Source organism: Drosophila arizonae, chromosome 4 (assembly GCF_054131065.1).
Source record: "Drosophila arizonae isolate 15081-1271.41 chromosome 4, UAZ_ARI_1.0, whole genome shotgun sequence".
NCBI lineage: Eukaryota > Metazoa > Arthropoda > Insecta > Diptera > Drosophilidae > Drosophila > Drosophila arizonae.
This window is the reverse complement of record NC_142924.1, coordinates 25,983,785-26,003,042: the sequence shown is the minus strand read 5'-3', so window position 1 is coordinate 26,003,042 and position 19,258 is coordinate 25,983,785. Positions and strand designations below refer to the sequence as shown.

Sequence of the window (19,258 nt, the reverse complement as noted above, 5' to 3'; positions counted from 1 at the left end):
CCACCTTCTTTGCTTTCGTGAAATGCTCTTCACTCTAATGTCGTTGCGTCGTAGAGGCTCGTGTACATTCCGTTCCACGGCTTCGGTGACCAGGTACTCCAGTGGCACCATGCCGGCTATGACGAGCGCCGCGTCGTCAGAGACCGTTCTGAACGCGCAGCAGACTTTGATTGCGCACGGTCTGTAGGTGTCGCAAATGCCCCGGCTGTAGCTCGGCGTTGCCATCGCTCTTGCCCATATTGGCGCAGCATAGAAGATGACGCACCTAATGACGATCATTAGAAGGAGACGTCGTTGCTTTTTTCGTCCTCGCGTGTTAAGCATAATTCTTAAGAGATCTCTACAAGAATCAGCTGCCTTTTTATGACTGTACATTAATTTTCCAGCCAGGGTCAGAGTCTCAGTCTGCCCAGGGCCATAACTTACAAGAAATTTATAAGCTACTACGGGACGTACAGTGTTGGAGACCTGGGAGGTCGACAGCAATCGAGTGGCGCGATCAAGCGCACTCTAGATTGCTGGGGTCGAGGCTGCGAAGGCGTGCTGTGGGGAGTTAGCGGGGCCACTAAAAATGGTAGATCGCGGGTCGAGGAACGCCCAGCGTCGCCACCGGCGTTCACTCACAGACCACGCGATTTTCACTGCCAGAGATTTACCCTTCTGGCGAACGGGTCGTAACCACGTTCAAACTACTAGTTAGTGTTGTTATAGTTAATTGCAGTTAGTGTCAAAAGTCAAAATGTTATATGAACTAACTACAAAATAATACACGACCATTTCTACATATGCATGCTTACTTTATTATAAAGCTCCCAAACTCAGCCTTAATCCTAATGTCTCTTCACCGATTTGATTTTTTGTTAACGTCTGCTCACTCCGAGAGCTCATTACTAACTACTGCTCACTCCAAGAGCTCAAAACTAACTAAATCTTGCACGTAGCCGCCCACTAATTTGAATTCCTGCTTATGTTCCAGAACTAGCTGCTATAACACTTACGTCTACTTATTAACTACTTAGCGCTATTTTACAAACGAATGCTTATTCTACTTATTGCCTAACTTACTCTCTAGCAAAATATAACTTCTAGGTGCTCGCGGAAAGTTAATTTTGTGTCTATCAGGACGCCAAGATACTTTATCGCCCTCTTTGATGCAATGGTTACGCTGCCGATCTTTCTATTGGCAGTTTCCACACTTTTGCAACTGCTGACTAAGACGACTTCGGTTTTGTGTGCCTCTAGCACATAGATTGATACTTTTGCTGCACATATCCTCTGTATCTTTAAGCTCCTTGCCTATGGCGACGACGGCCACATCATCAGCAAAGCCAATGGTGTGCACACCTGATGGTACTTCCAACCGCAGTACGCCGTCGTACATGATATTCCATAGGAGAGACCCCAGCACTGAGCCTTGGGGTACTCCAGCTGACACTGTATGAGTTTGGGGACCCTCACTCGTGTTGTATACCAGTGTTCTTCCTCTGAAGTAGCTCTTTATTATCTCTTTTAGATATTTAGGGATATTATATTGTGATAGCGCATCCAGTATCATATCCCAACTAGCTGTGTTGAAGGCGTTTTTAACGTCCAGGGTCGCGATGATGCAGTATTGCTTCGTCCCGTGCCTCCATCTGGTGCCTTGGATGGCGGAAGTTGCCAGGCCATCAACTTTTTCTAGCGCATCTGTTGTTGACCGAGCCTTCCGGAAACCAAATTGGTCCAGTCTAGAGCCAATCAGTTTCTCAAGCACCTTTCCCATACTGTCTAAGAGACAAATTGGTCTATACGAAGATGACTCCTCTGGTGGTTTGCCAGCCTTGGGTAGTAATACCAGGTTCTGGGTTTTCCATGCTGCAGGGAACGTCTCCTGACTTAAACATTCGTTGTATAATTCGGCAAACGTACTAGGGTGCAAGGCGAGGGCTAGCTTTAGCGCACGATTTGTGATCCCGTCCGGCCCTGAAGCTGTGTTAGATTTAAGACCTCTGAGAGCTACTAAGATTTCTTCGTCTGTAACTAGAACAATTTGAGTGCTCGTTGAGCCCGTTGATCAGCAGACTCGGACTCAGGGGCATGAATGGAGCTTAATCTTTCTGTGAAGAGCGTTTCCACAATCGATTTAAGCTCCAAGCGAGCCGTAGGCTGCACCTGTTTACCTGCGTATAGTCTTTTAACTACTATCTTGTATACTCTGCCCCAGGGGTCGTATTCAGCTGAGTCACACAACTCTAACATTCTCTTTTGCTTGCCCGAATTGCCTTCTTCAACTGTCTTTTAACTGCCTGGTAAACTAATTGTTTCAAAAAACCTAGACCTACCGCGATCCCGTTGATAGCTTCTTCTCGCCTGGATCCATTTGCGTCGAATGTCACCTATTTGTGCATTCCACCAACGTAGGCTCTTGTTGTCGCGTGAACTGCTTGCGGCGTAACATGCTGCTATTGCAGGCACTCTGTAGTTGGGCCACGATTTGGCATGCTCTGGCCTCAGCATTATCAATTGTGCCCAGAGACTGAATGGCCTCTGAAAAAGCCGAGGGATCAAAAGTATCCAGCCGATACGATTCCCTCCACAAGGTTGACGTCCTGGCAAGTGGCTCACCTATTGTGAACAGAAGTGCCGTATGATCGCTGCCCGTATAGCTATCGCAGTGGCTCCATGTTGCTTCCCGAACAAGGGATGAAGTAACAAAAGTAATGTCAATTACAGATCCGTATTCAGCCCGACTGAAGGTGAACTCGTGGCCAGTGTTGAGCAGTGTAACATCTAGTGTCGCGAAAATCTCCAGTAAGATACGGCCTCTGACATTTGTTGTATGGCTACCTCATTCTAACGCCGATGAGTTCAAATCTCCTGCTATAATCGCCTTCCGACCCCTAGCATCCTCGGCAAGCTCGTCAAGCGCCATTGTGAAATCACTGCATGCTGGGGGCCAGGTAGCAGCTGTAAAGCCATAAGTTACCATATCGGCCACGTACGAACCTATTGAATGACTTAACATTCGAAAGTACATTGGTTGAGTTGCCACATACCCACATTACCGCTTTGCCATTGGCGTCTGTTGACCATGTCCTATACAGGTCCTACAGTGATGACGCTCACTGAGAAAGAAAATCTGCCTGCTGAGTGATCCGTCTGCTTTTCACCTTTTCGGACGCAGAGGCTACATTTAGGTGGCTTGGTGCAAGCTTTTGCACTGTGACCCATCTGTCCGCACCTAAAAGAGGCACCCTTTAGGTGTGTGTGTGTGTGTGTTTGTGTATGAGTGCGTATATCTTGCGTAAGTAGAAAGACGCGAAAAATGATTGATGATAGCTATCCGCTTTAACTTGTGATGTTGGGTGGTCGACGCGGATCAACATTCCAAATTTCAACTTTCTAGCTCTTCAACTAATATGATTTCTGTCATATCGGACAATGCATTTTCCGATTTTCCACGCCCCTAGTGAGCGGATCAGGAAAATTTTAGCACTTTTTAAGTCTCTAACTTTAATAGCGCCGAAATGAATTGCGTTCATACGGGCAGACGGAGAGACAGACGGAAATTGCACAAAACCAATATACTCATTTCACTTTCGTGAATGAGTATAACAAGTATGAAAGCTGTAGTCGAGACTGCTCGACTACGAGATCCCATGAACCTTTCGAGCAACTGATATTTTAATAATTCTTTGCTTCTTTTTTCTTACACAAGAAGTACACACACACACACACTCATAAACACATATAGGCACGCATAAACACTATAGTAACTTAATTGTTTGATAACTTTTATGAATTTACATATATAATTTGGCGACTCTAGCTTTAATATATTGCAGATATAATTATATAGCTTATTTTCTATAATGGTTTAAATCGAAAAAAAAAATAACGGGAACAGTTTTTTTTGGCGATAAACTCGATATCTCGATATCGAAAAATAATCAAGTCTCTAGCTCTTAAATCTTCTGAAATCGCCGCGTTCATACATACGGACAGACGGACGGAAAGACGGACAGGGCCAAATCGACTCAGCTCGTCGCCCTGATCAAGAATATATATACTTTGTGGGGTCTGCCACGCTTCTTTCTGCCTGTTACATACTTTTAACAAAACCGTTATACTCTGATTTCCCATTGAAAATGGGTTCAGGGTATAATTATCTAAATTACGTACAGATGTCAAATCCAAACAATTTAGTAAGACCTCAGTCTTAAGCAACAATAGTTCACACCCAATCCCAATGCCCCAATATGACACTCGAACAATAAAAACAAGTAAGAACGTTGCCGTCGGGCGTTACCGATTGCGGAATACTCATTCACATCCAATCAACAATTTAATAGTTAAGTTTCGCTCTAACACTGTAGAAAATGCAGTTTTTCCCGATTTGCCACGCTGGGCGTAGACACCTCATTTTTGGTCAGTTCTTAGAACGTGATAACGGTACCCTAACTGCAAACTTTGAATGTTTACTCTCAAAAAATGTGAAAATTACAGGGTATTTTTCGATATGCAACGCCCCTAAAGAGGCGTAAAAATTATTTTTGGGTCATCGATAGAGGAGGTTACTGGTAACTTAACTATCTAAATTTGAAGCTTCTAGCTATTGCGGTTCCCTGTGGCGGACATATACCCGACAAAACTTTTTGGTCTTGGGTGGTCAGCCCGAGTATATATACCAAATTTGAGGTCTCTGACATCAATAGTGTCCAAAATATAGCAGAATTTAAAAAATCACTATATCTTCAGGTCCGATTTGCCACGCCCCTAAAGGGCCTAGACATATAACTTTGTCATTATATAATTTTGTCAATCATAACATTAGCTGACGTGCAAAATTTCAGCGTTCTAGCTGTAAAACTCTTGGAGATATAGTTTTATCCGATTTGTCATGCCCCCAATGGTGGAGATATATCCGTCATAGCTCGTGATCTAGGGTGGTCGACTCGGACCTACATACCGAATTTCAGCTTTGTAGCTCTTCAAAAAACATGATTTCAGGCTGGATCGGGAAAATTTTAGCACTTTATAAATCGGAGATATACACGAGTATGTGTTCCAAATTTCAAGTCTCTAGCTTCAATGGCGCCGAAATAGATTGCATGTATTGCATGTATTTGCCAAAGCACAAGTTTCTAGTATTTAAAATACGCTTTTTACTAAGTGAGGGTGAGGGGGTGGATGTAGGGGTGGGGGGTAAATTTTAACAAAAACCGAAATTGTACAAAGTGCATATAAGTATACATTAAAAATTTGTAGACTCTAGCTTTAAGGATTTAGGAGATATCATTTTATTACTAATTTTTGATAAAGTTTTTATCGATAAAAAATAACGGGAAAAGCTATCGATTTTTAAAGCAAAACTCGATATCCGCGTGGTATACACGAATATTTTACAAAACAATCAAGAAAGCTCTAGTCGAGACTGCTCGACTACGAGATCCCTGAACCTTTGGAGTAATGCTATTTCAATACTTTTTCGCGTCTTTCAGCTTACACAAGAAACACGCACACACAGGCAGAGGAGTTCGACTTGCGTTTTCGTGGAGTGCAGTCGATGTTATTGTGATCCATCGTTGACTATAGCTTGTTCCGAGTTTTTCCCTGCGAAAGTGGAAATATCTAAAGAAAACGTGTATGCTGTGGGCGCAACGTACCCAGCGACCTCGAAAGCTACCAGCGACTTACTGCGCGGCCGTTCGTGGAATACCCCGGTGGTAGAATCCAGTGGTGCAAGAGAGGGGGGCAATAACGTCATTGTTTTGGCGTCAGGGCTTTCTCTCTCTCTTTCCTTTTTTTGTCACTAGGCGTCGCACTTGCGCAATTAATAAAAATCAGGTGCATTCACTCTAACAGCTGTTAGTAGTGGTGGAAATTGCAGCGGACAATCAGCTGCTCACTATCTTTGGTGAGTTGCTAAGTCTTAGCAAAGACAGCAACCTAACATCTGGAGTGAAGACGCAGTTACTAAAAGTAGTGCACACTTTCGGGCTCTTGCTGTAGTTAAGCTGAGTTTAAGATACTGCGGTCTCTAAACTCAAATTATATTAGTAGCCATTGCCCACTACAGGCTTCACGTCGTTGTAGTCGGAACATAAAATGGATGCCAGGATGGAGGACGAGGTGCAAGCTTTCGCGCGTCGTTCCTCGTTGCAGCGATCACCGCAGCAATAACAGAGGGCGCTGCCGCAGCCGTCGACCGTTAATCAGTCCCCAGTGGCTGAGTGCCAGGCACCCAACTCACTAAAAGAAGCGTTAGCCCAAATAGGAGTTACGCTAGAGGGCTTTACTGCCTTATTTGGGGGTCAGCGGCATATTAATGCCCTAATGAGAGAGGAGCTGGCTAGGCTGGTCAATCTCCATAAGACGGCCGAAAAGCTCTGCTACCCACCGGTTAAAAACTGTGAGGTGCAGACCATGCCGCTCCAGAAAGTAGTGGAGAAGGCGAGCACTAGCGCGATCTCAGGTAGCAATACGCCCAAGCGGTCGAGGGCAGTTGCCACCGATCAGAGGAAAACACCCTCAAAAAAGCCGAGGCCCAATAAAGGCGCTGCGAACCCAAAAGAACCAATGGCTCTACGGGCTACAGCTGAAAATTCAAATCAGGCAGGTCGACAGACAAACCCGAATAGCTGGGCAGTCGTTAAAGGATGCAAGCCCATGCAAAAACGACCCAGAAGTGACGCAATCGCGATTTCAGGCATGGGTGGTTGCAGCTATGCGGACATGATTCGTGTAGTCAAGACCGACCCAAATCTAAAGCATCTGAGCGGCGACCTTCAAGGCATTAGGAAGACAGCTAAAGGGGACCTTTTGTTGCAACTGAGCAGAAAGCCAGAGCATAGCGCTGAGGCCCTTCACGAAGCTGTAGGCAAGGCCATGGGTGACCGAGCGGTAGTTAAAACACTTACCGAATCGGCTCAAATTGAGCTTCGTGACCTAAATGAGTTAGCGAGCTAAGAGGAGATCTTGGAGTCAATTAGGGCGGAGTTGAAGGATAGCTCACTCCCCATTGAGGCTATCAAGTTGCTTCGACCGGCTTTTGGTGGACAGCAAAGAGCAACGGTTGCTCTTTCAATTGGAAAAGCCAAAACTCTGCTCGAGCTGTCCAAAATCAGAATTGGATGGGTTGTATGCCGTATCCGCGCCGTGGATCAGCCTAAACGCTGTTTCAAGTGCCTTGATTACGGTCATATGGCAGGAAACTGCGGCAGCGACTGTGACCTAAAGGGCGCCTGTTTCAGGTATGGAGAGATGGGTCACAGTGCAAAAGCATGCAAGAAGCCACCAAAATGCAGCCTCTGCATCCGGAAAGGTGAAAAGCAGACGGACCACTCAGCAGGCAGCTTCAAGTGCCTATCCTATCGCGCGGTTGCTCGTACAATGAAATGTTAAGGTTCCTTCAGCTTACTCAAATCATTGTGTTGCTGCCCAAGATCTTCTAGAGCAGACCATAAGGGAAAAATGTATAGACGTAGCATTTCTCAGTAAGCCTCACCACTGTAGAACCAGCTGCCCTAGGATAAGGGCAACAGATGCTAATGGCAAAGCGGTGTTGTGGGTATGTGGCAACGCAACGAATGTTCTTTCGAATGTTAAGTCATTTAATGAGCTCGTACGCGGCCAATACGGTAGCCTATGGCTCTACAGCTGCTACCTGGCCCCCAGCATGCAGCTCAGTGATTTCACAACTGCGCTTGACGAGCTTGCCGAGGATGCTAGGGGTCGGAAGGCGATTATAGCAGGAGATTTTAACTCATCGGCGTTAGAATGAGGTAGCCACACAACAAATGTCAGAGGCCGTATCTTACTGGAGATTTTCGCGACACTAGATGTTGCACTGCTCAACACTGGCCACGAGTTCACCTTCAGTCGGGCTGAATACGGATCTGTAATTGACATTAATATTGTCATTTCATCCCTCGTTCGGGAAGCAACATGGAGCCACTGCGATAGCTATACGGCCACTCCATCAGAGCGGACAACTTAATCAACGCCATGCTGGAATCGGAGGAAGCTTGCGAACTAACAAGCACCTTCGCGGCCACAGTGATGATGGAGCTCCGCAGAGTCGAGCGAATAAAAAGTCGAGCTGTCCCAGGCTAAGGTAGCGCATAGTGCTTGCGAAGCAATGCTTTACGGCCTATCCGAGCCACCACTCAACTTGCAACTTGTAATATAATAAGATTGTCAATATACGAATATAAAAACAAGTAAGAAAGCCCTAGTCGCGACTGCTCGACTACGAGATCCCTTGAACCCTTGGAGTAATAGCTATTTCAATAATTTTTCGCGTCTTTCAGCTAAGAAACACGCACACACACACACACATACACACACAAGCATAAACACGCATGGGCGCAGTGTGCGCTTACTATGAGAACTTAATTGTTTGATAACTTTGTTTGTGGATATACGATCTTCATGAAACTTTCAGATTATGATTATAGCATGGACATGCATATATTTGCTAAAGCACAAGTCTCTAGTATTTGAAATACGCTTTTTACAAAAGTGAGGGTAAGGGGGTGAATATAGTGGTGGGGGGTAAATTTAAAAATAAAACGAAATTGTATAAATTACATTTAAGCATACATTATAAATTTGGAGACTGTAGCAAAAAAGGTGTAGAAGATATAATTTTATAACTGGTTTACGATGAGGTTTTTTATCGATAAAAAAGATCGGGATGAGTTATGGATTTTTAATGATAAACTCGAATTTCGCGCTGTAATTACGGACATTTAAAAAAAATTTGAAGTCTCTAGCTCTTATATCTTCTGAAATCGACGCGTTCATACATACGGACGGACGGACGGACAGACAGACGGACAGGGCTAAATCGACTCAGCTCATCGCCTTGATCAAGAATATATATACTTTGTGGGGTCTGCCACGCCTCCTTCTGCCTGTTACATACATTTCAACAAAACCATTATACCCTGATTTCCCATTGAAAATGGGTTCAGGGTATAAAAATTAACATCAGCTGCACCGATCGGGATTCGAACCGCGGCTTCTCGATCGAGCGTCATGCCGCTAACACACTACGGCACCTCACTTCTGGAAGCGGCGCTGGCAAAACTCAAATAGATTCACTGCTGAACCGCCATCTCCCAAAACTAAACGAAACTAGCAGCTGATGTGATTCAAAGAGTATTCCAGAAGAAGTTTGAATGTAAGTGTGCACACGTATACGAATCATAATCTGAAAGTTTCATGAAGATCGTATATTCACAAGAAAAGTTATTAAACAATTAACTTCTCATAGCAAGCACACACTGCAGACCATGCGGGTTTAGGCGTGGGTGCTTGTGTGCGTGTATGTGTGTGTGTGTATGAGTGTGTGTGTGTGTGTGCTTGTGAGTGTATGCGTGTGTGTGTGGGTGCGTGTGCCTTGTGGGTGTCTTGTGTAAGCAGAAAGACGCGAAAAATGATTGAAACAGGTATTGCTCGAAGGGTTCAGGGGATCTCGTAGTCGGGCACTCTCGACTAGAGCTTTTTTACTTGCTTTACTTTATAGTTAATTGATTTAAATTTATCGTCCGATATTTTCATTTTACTTATTTTTTAACGAAATAATCTTTTATAGCGCTTTGTTGTCGCTTGTTGCTGCTCCGTAGTTTTAGCAGCATGGAATTGCAGAGCTCATCTGTAATCGCAAAATGTCGATTATTTTTTGAAGGAGCAAGAATGAGCAATAGGTCATTTTATTATTGGATTCAAATACCTTCGAGGGATCAAAAGTTATATCTAACGAAGCACACATATGAATGTTAGTTTTTATCTACAAATGCACAATAGCTGCAACAAATTTTTCAATTAACAAGTAAGAAAGCTCTAGTCGAGACTCTTCGACTACGAGATCCCCTGAACCCTTGGAGCAATAGCCTTTTCAATTATTTTTCGCGTCTTTCTACTTATACAAGACACACGCACACAAACTCACACACACACAGTTCGAGTTGCGTTTTCGTGAAGTACGGTCGACGTCATCGTGATCCATCGTGGACAATAGCTTGATCTGTGTTTTTCCCTGTGAAAGTGGAAAGAACTGTAGACAACGTGGTTGCTGTGGGCGCGACGCACCCAGCGACAACAAAAACTATCAAAGACTTACTTCACGGCGGTCTCGCGGAGTACCCCAGTGGTACAATCCAGTGGTGCAAGAGAGGGGGGCAATAGCGTCACTGTTTTTGGCGTCAGGGCTTTCCTCTTTCCCTTTTTTTTTTTTAAGCGCGAAAAGATTTGTCACATTAGGCGTCACATTGGTGCAAATAATAAAAAATCAGGCGCATTCACTCTAACAGCTGTTAGTAGTGCTGGAAATTGCAGCGGACAATCAGCTGCTCACTAACTTTGGTGAGTTGCTAAGTCTCAGCAAAGACAGCAACCTATCTGTTGGTGTGAGGTAGCAGGTATTAAAAGTAGTGCATACTTTCGGGCTCTCGCTGTAGTTAAGTTGAGTTTAAGTTACTGCGGTCTCTAAACTCAAATTATATTAGTAGGCAGTGCCCACTACAGGCTTCACGCCGTGGTAGTCGGAGCAATATGGAGGCCATTATGGAGGAGGAGCTGCAAGCTTTCGCGCGCCGTTCCTCGTTGCAGCGATCACCGCAGCAACAACAGAGGGCGTTGCCGCAGCCGTCGACTTGTAATCAGTCTTCAGTGGCTGAGTGCCAGGCACCCAAGTCTTTAAAAGAAGCGTTAGCTCAAATAGGAGTTACGCTAGAGGGTTTGTCTGCCCTATTTGGGGGGCAGCGGCATATAAATGCACTAATGAGAGAGGAGCTGGCTAGGCCGGTCAGTCTCCACAAGACGGCCGAAGCGTTCTGCAACCGACCGGTCAAAGACTGCGAGGTGCAGACCACGCTGGTCAAGAAAGTAGCTGAGAAGGCTAAAACAGCGAGTGTTAGTGCTACAGCAGGTAGTAATACGCCCAAGCGGTCGAGGGAAGTTGCCACTGAGCAGAGAAAAACTCCCTCGAAAAAGCCGAGGCACAATAAAAGCGCAGCAAATCCAATAGAGCCAATGGCTCTACGGGTGTTAGAGCGTTAAATGAAACAACTCCACATTTGCCGAATTCAAGATTGAAACTGAACTGTGTATTGCTTAAAATCCTAGTTTTTATATACCTAACAGAGACTCTTAAAACTACTTCCAGTCACTGGAAGGGTGCATTTTCTCTTTTAGATCGCTGAGCCCAGGCTCACGTTACATTTACATATTGGTCGCTGCATTGGTCGCTGTAACTAAGGGGTGACATATTTATTACTTTGTGTCGGATAACGCGCAGGTTATCGAGTATTGTCTCTATTTTTATACCCTGAACCCATTTTCAATGGGAAATCAGGGTATAATGGTTTTGTTGAAATGTATGTAACAGGCAGAAGGAGGCGTGGCAGACCCCACAAAGTATATATATTCTTGATCAGGGCGACGAGCTGAGTCGATTTGGCCCTGTCCGTCTGTCTGTCTGTCCGTCTGTCCGTCCGTCCGTCTGTCCGTCTGTCCGTATGTTTGAACGCGTCGATTTCCGAAGATATAAGAGCTAGAAACTTGAATTTTTGTTAAAATGACCGTTTATACAGCGCGGACCTCGAGTTTGCTTTTAAAATTCGATAAATCATCCCGTTATGTTTTTATCGAGTAAAAACATTCAAGTTCAAATCAGATGCCACTCTAGCTAATTGTGAATGATTTTTCTTTTTTTTTTTAATTTCTCAAATATTCAATATAATATGTAGATCATATGCTGAAAGTTTCATTAAATTCCGTTCAGTCAAAAATTAATAAAAAATAATCAAATATTTGGCCAATTAACAAACGCACGTGCAGCAGCTACAACAAAAACATTCGTTGAATCACATCAGCTGTTAGTTTCGTTTAGATTTGGTAGATGGCGCTGCAGCAGTGAATCTATTTGAGTTTTGCCAGCGCCACTAGCAGGAGTGGGGTGGCCTAGTGTGTTAGCTGCATGACGCTCGATCGAGAAGTCGCGGTTCGAATCCCGATCGGTGCAACACTGATGTTAATTTTTTTTAATTGTTTCAAAATATTTTTATATTTTCATAAATACGTTTTCTATTTAATTTATATTTTTAAATACACCGAAATTGAAATTTTAACTATACTTTATGTGCGTTTTTAATAGTTTGGTTATTCTAGCAGATTCTTAGAATCACATCAGCAGTTAGTTTCGTTTAGTTTTGGTAGATGGCGCTGCAGCAGTGAATCTATTTGAGTTTTGCCAGCACGACTAGAAGGAGTGAGGTGGCCTAGTGTGTTAGCAGCATGACGCTCGATCGAGAAGTCGCGGTTCGAATCCCGGTTGATGCATCTGATGTTAATTTTTTTTAATTGTTTCAAAATATTTTTATATTTTATTAAATGAGTTTGGTATTTTATTTATATTTTTAAATACATCGAAATTGAAATTTCAGCCATACTAAATGAGCATTTTTATTTGTTGGGTTCAGGGTAGTATCTAGTCGAGCACTCTCGACTAGAATTTGTTACTTGTTATACCCTGAACCCATTTTCAATGGGAAATCAGGGTATAATGGTTTTGTTGAAATGTATGTAACAGGCAGAAGGAGGCGTGGCAGACCCCACAAAGTATATATATTCTTGATCAGGGCGACGAGCTGAGTTGATTTGGCCCTGTCCGTCTGTCTGTCCGATTGTCCGTCTGTCCGTATGTATGAACGCGTCGATTTCAGAAGATATAAGAGCTAGAGACTTCAATTTTTTTTTTAAATGTCCGTAATTACAGCGCGCATATCAAGTTTATCATTAAAAATCGATAACTCATCCCGATCTTGTTTATCCATAAAAAACCTTATCGAAAACCAGTTATAAAACAAGTAAGAAAGCTCTAGTCGAGACTGCTCGACTACGAGATCCCCTGAGCCCTTGGAGCAATAGATATTTCAATAATTTTTCGCGTCTTTCAGCTTACACAAGAAACACGCATACACACACACAGGCACGTACGCACACACAGGCACACATACACACACACGCATACAGACACACATACATACACACACACGCATACACACACAAACGCATACACACACACATACACACACATACACACACACATACTCACACACATACACAAACACATACACACACAAGCACCCACGCATAAACACGCATGGGCTGCAGTGTGCGCTTACTATGAGTACTTAATTGTTTAATAACTTTTTTTATGGACGTACGATCTTCATGAAACTTTATTGCTAGAGTCTCCAAATTTTTAATGTATGCTTATATGCAATTTATACAATTTCGGTTTTTTGTTAAAATTTACCCCCCACCCTTAAATTCACCCCCTCACCCTCACTTTTGTAAAAAGCGTATTTCAAATACTAGAGACTTGTGCTTTGGCAATGCGTATCCATGTTATAATCATAATCTGAAAGTTTCATGAAGATCGTACGTCCATATAAAAAGTTATTAAGCAATTAAGTTCTCATAGTAAGCGCTCATGCGTGTTTATGCTTGTGTGTGTATATGTATGTAATTGTTTGTGTATGTGTGTGTGTGTGTGTGTGTTTTTTTTTTTTTTTTTATATTCATTTATTGACAAAATTATATAACAAATTGCAAGTTGCGTGGTGGCTAGGATAGCGCGCGGTGCTTGCGGGACGGCCGTAAAGCATTGCTTCGCAAGCACTATGCGCTACCTTAGCCTGGGACAGCTCGTCTTCTCAGTCGCTCGACTCCGATTCCAGCATGGCGTTGACTAAGTTGTCCGCTCTGATGGAGCGGCCCACTGCCTCTTCCTCTCCTCCAGGAACCGTCCACATTCGAAAAGAATGTGGTTGGCGTCTTCCACATACCCTCGCTCGCACCAGGGGTACTCGTCAGATTCCTCGTGGCCAAAGCGCTTCAAATAGCTCCGAAAGCATCCATGACCCGAGAGGATCTGCGTAAGGTAGAAGTTAACCTCGCCATGTTTGCGGTTAACCCATGGTTCAAGCTCCGGGATGAGCTTGTGCGTCCACCGCCCTTTAGCTGAGCTATTCCACTTTCTTTGCCATCGTGCGATGCTGTTCGCCCTGACAGCGTAGAGTCATGCAGGCGCGTGCAAATTCCGCTCCACGGCTTCGGCGACCAAATACTCCAGTAGCACCATACCGGCTATGACGAGCGCCGCGTCATCGGAGATAGTCCTGAAAGTGCAGCTGACTCTGATTGCGCTCAGCCTGTAGATCGCGCAAATGCCTCGGCTGTAGCTCGGCGTTGCCATCGCTCTTTCCCATATTGGCGCAGCATAGAGGATGACAGACCTAATGACGCTCATTAGGAGGAGACGTCTTTGCTGTTTAGGTCCCCGCGTGTTAAGCATGATTCTCGAGAGAGCTCTACAAGAATCAGCTGCCTTTTTATGCACATATTCTAAGTGCTCGCGAAAAGTTAATCTTGTGTCTATCATGACACCAAGATATCTTATCGCCCTCTTTGACGTAATGGTGACGCTGCCGATCTTTATATTGGCAGTTTCCACTCTTTTGCGACTGCTGACTAGTACAACTTCGGTCTTGTGTGCCGCTAGCTCGAGCCCAGCTCCTGTCAACCAGCTTCGTATGCGATTGATACTTTCGCTGCACATATCCTCTGTATCTTTGAGCTCCTTTCCTATGGCTACGACAGCTACATCAGCGCAGTACGCCGTCGTACATGATGTTCCATAGGAGAGGCCCCAGCACTGAGCCTTGGGGTACTCCAGCTGACACTGTATGAGTTTGGGGACCCTCACTCGTGTTGTATACCAGTGTTCTTCCTCTGAAGTAGCTCTTTATTATCTCTCTTAGATATTTAGGGATATTACATTGTGACAGCGCATTCAGTATCATATCCCAACTAGCTGTGTTGACGGCATTCCTTACATCCAGGGTCGCGATGATGCAGTATTCCTTCGTCCCGTGCCTCCTCTGGTGCCTTGAATAGCGGAAGTGGCCAGACCAACAACTTTGTTAAGCGCGTCCGTTGTTGACCGGGCCTTCCGGAATCCAAATTGGTTTGGTGACAGGCCTCCGGCGCTTGCAATCGCAGTCTCCAGCCTAGAGCAGATCAGTTTCTCAAACACCTTTCCCATGGTGTCTAAGAGACAGATCGGTCTGTACGAAGATGGCTCATCTGGTGGTTTGCCAGCCTTGGGTAGCAATACCAGATTCTGGGCTTTCCATTTTGCCGGGAACGTCTCTTGGATCAGGCATTCGCTTAATAATTCGGCGAACGTACTAGGGTGCAAGGCGATGGCTAGCTTTAGCGCACGATTTGGGATCCCGTCCGGCCCTGGAGCTGTGTTGGTTCTAAGACCTCGGAGAACTACTGATATTTCTTCCTCTGTAACTAAAACAATTTCAGTGCTCGTTGAGCCCTGATCAGCAGATTCGGACTCAGGGGCGTGAATGGAGCTTAAACTTTCTGGAAAGAGTGTTTCCACAATCGATTTAAGCTCCAGACGATCCGTAGGCTGCACCTGTCTACCTGCGTATAGTCTTTTAACTACTATCTTATATGCCCTGCCCCAAGCGTCACATTCGGCTGAGTCGCACAACTGTAAAAAACATTCTGTTTTGCTTGCCCGAATGGCCTTCTTCAGCTGTCTTCTAGCTGCCTGGTAAGCTAACTGTTTCTCAAAAAACGTTGACCTACCGCGAGCCCGTTGGTAGCTTCTTCTCGCCTGGATGCATTTGCGACGAATGTCACCTATTTGCGTATTCCACCAATACGTAGGCTCATGTTGTCGCGTGAACTGCTTGCGGCGTGTGTGTGTGTGTATGTGTGTGTATGTATGTGTGTGTATGTATGCCTGTGTGTGCGTACGTGCGTGCGTGCGTGCGTGCGTGTGTGCGTGTTTCTTGTGTAAGCTGAAAGACGCGAAAAATTATTGAAATAGCTATTACTCCAAGGGTTCAGGGGATCTCGTAGTCGAGTAGTCTCGACTAGAGCTTTCTTACTTGTTATTATTATGTATGTTCATGGTTGAACATTCTGCCAGGGGCCCAAAAATATTGTGGCTGTAAAAATGTTTATTTTTTGTTCGATGACTCGCAGATCATCCAGTATTGCCATGTTTTCAAAATTCTGCCAGAGGGGCCAAAAATATATTTGTTTTTTTTATACCCTGAACCCATTTTCAATGGGAAATCAGGGTATAATGGTTTTGTTGAAATGTATGTAACAGGGAGATGGAGGCGTGGCAGACCCCACAAAGTATATATATTCTTGATCAGGGTGACGAGCTGAGTTGATTTGGCCCTGTCCGTCTGTCTGTCTGTCTGTCCGTATGTATGAACGCGTCGATTTCAGAAGATATAAGAGCTAGAGACTTCAAAATTTTTGTTAAATGTTCGTAATTACAGCGCGGATATCGAGTTTATCATTAAAATTCGATAACTCATCCCGATCTTTTTTTATCGATAAAAAACCTTATCGAAAACCAGTTATAAAATTATATCTTCTACACCTTTATTGCTAGAGTCTTCAAATTTTTAATATATGCTTACATGCAATTTATACAATTTCGGTTTTTGTCAAAATTAACCCCCAACCTCTAAATTCACCCCCTCACCCTCACTTTTGTAAAAAGCGTATTTCAAATACTAGAGACTTGTGCTTTGGCAACTACATGCATATCCATGTTGTAATAATAATCTGAAAGTTTCATGAAGATCGTACGTCCATAAAAAAAGTTATTAAACAATTAAGTTCTCATAGTAAGCGCACACTGCAGCCCATGCGTGTTTATGCGTGGATGCTTGTGTGTGTATGTGTGTATGCGTTTGTGTATGTGTGTGTGTATGTATGTGTGTATGTGTGTGTGTGTATGCGTTTGTGTGAGTATGCGTGTGTGTGTATGTATGCGTGTCTGTATGCGTGTGTGTGTATGTGTGCCTGTGTGTGCGTACGTTCCTGTGTGTGTGTGCGTGTTTCTTGTGGAAGCTGAAAGACGCGAAAAATTATTGAAATATCTATTGCTCCAAGGGTTCAGGGGATCTCGTAGTCGAGCAGTCTCGACTAGAGCTTTCTTACTTGTTATACCCTGAACCCATTTTCAATGGGAAATCAGGGTATAATGGTTTTGTTGAAATGTATGTAACAGGGAGAAGGAGGCGTGGCAGACCCCACAAAGTATATATATTCTTGATCAGGGTGACGAGCTGAGTTGATTTGGCCCTGTCCGTCTGTCTGTCCGTCTGTCCGTCTGTCCGTCTGTCCGTCTGTCCGTCTGTCCGTATGTATGAACGCGTCGATTTCAGAAGATATAAGAGCTAGAGACTTCAAATTTTTTTTAGAATGTCCGTAATTACAGCGCGCATATCAAGTTTATCATTAAAATTCGATAACTCATCCCGATCTTTTTTTATCGATAAAAAACCTTATCGAAAACCAGTTATAAAATTATATCTTCTACACCTTTATTGCTAGAGTCTCCAAATTTTTAATGTATGCTTATATGCAATTTATACAATTTCGGTTTTTGTTAAAATTTACCCCCCACCCTTAAATTCACCCCCTCACCCTCACTTTTGTAAAAAGCGTATTTCAAATACTAGAGACTTGTGCTTTGGCAATTACATGCATATCCATGTTATAATCATAATCTGAAAGTTTCATGAAGATCGTACGTCCATAAAAAAAGGTATTAAACAATTAAGTTCTCATAGTAAGCGCACACTGCAGCCCATGCGTGTTTATGCGTGGGTGCTTGTTTGTGTATGTGTTTGTGTATGTGTGTGTATGTGTTTGTGTATGTGTGTGTGTATGTGTATGTGTGTGTGTATGCGCTTGTGTATGTATGCGTGTGTGTGTGTGTATGTGTGTCTGTATGCGTGTGTGTGTATGTATGCCTGTGTGTGTGTGTGTGCGTGTTTCTTGTGTAAGCTGAAAGACGCGAAAAATTATTGAAATATCTATTGCTCCAAGGGTTCAGGGGATCTCGTAGTCGAGCAGTCTCGACTAGAGCTTTCTTACTTGTTTTAATATTAGTTTGATAACGCGCAGGTTATCGGATATATATATATATATATTTTTTTTTAGCTCTCCTAAAATTTCGCTCGGTAGCCTAATTTCTTCAGATGCGTCTAATTTTTTCAATCTGGACTCTAAGTCCGATTGCATTTTCAAAAGCTTTATAACTTTTACTGACAGCATTTTTTTATACCCTGAACCCATTGAAAATGGGAAATCAGGGTATAATGGTTATGTGAAAAGTATGTAACAGGCAGAAGGAATCATCGCAGACCCCATAAAGTATCTATACTCTTGATCAGGACGACGAGCTGAGTCGATATAGCCCTATCCGTCTGTCCGTCCGTCCGTCTGTCCGTCCGTCCGTCCGTCCGTCCGTCTGTCCGTCCGTCCGTCCGTATGAGCAAAAGGATCTCAGAAGATATATGAGCTAGAGAGCTGAAATTTGGCATGCATACTCGTGTATACCATAGGCAGTACAAGTTTATCATATTTTTTCGATAACGCATCCGATAACTTTTTTATCGAGAATAATCGAAAAATCGACATTGTTTTTTCAGCCTAATTTGAACACATTTAGACCTGGAGACCTGCGTTGTATATAAAGTTAATGGATACAAAGATTTTGTAATTTACAGCTTTTGGATACCACGCCCCATTCGCCCCCAATTTGTAAAAAACGCATTTCAAGTACTACGGACTTGTGCTTTGGAATGTACACACATTTTAGAATATCAACTTGGAGGGTTCAGGGTATCTCCTAGTCGAGCAGTCTCGACTGGAGCCTTCTTACTTGTTTTGTATATATTTAAAAAAATAAAATAAAACTACGACTTATCTTTATCTTATCCGCGCTGTCGTCCTGTTGATCCAGTCTTCTCTGAAGGGGGCGCCTGAAGATCTTAGTGCGATTCGTCTTCCCGTTGGTCTCTGACGGTTTTGATGAGTCGCTCTCTTTCGTCGTATTTTGCTGTTTACTGATGTAGTTTTACTCTGTCTCTCTTTTGAGATAGAGAACAGAAACCCTTTGGTAGTATTTTGCCTCTCCGCACTTTGCGCGAGAGAACAGAATTACTTCGACTTTTTGTTTTTCCCTCTCCGCACTTCACGTGAGAGAACCGAAGTCTTCGAATTTTTTATTTTATTTTGTCTGATCCACTTTTTGGGAATGCCGACCCACCAGCACTACAAATTTTCTTATTTAAATTTGAGCAACACTTTTCAGTCTATATATGTATATACTCTGTCTCTTACCACGGGCGGGGGAAAATAGAGTAAT

General features: G+C 43.6%; 1 long non-coding RNA gene across 1 annotated transcript in view; it reads right to left on the bottom strand.

Annotated features, from left to right (window-relative positions):
* LOC149269490 (uncharacterized) overlaps window positions 1-19,258 on the bottom strand; it is a 178,296-nt gene that overhangs the window by 105,409 nt on the left and 53,629 nt on the right. The gene's annotated exons all lie outside the window — the stretch shown is intronic.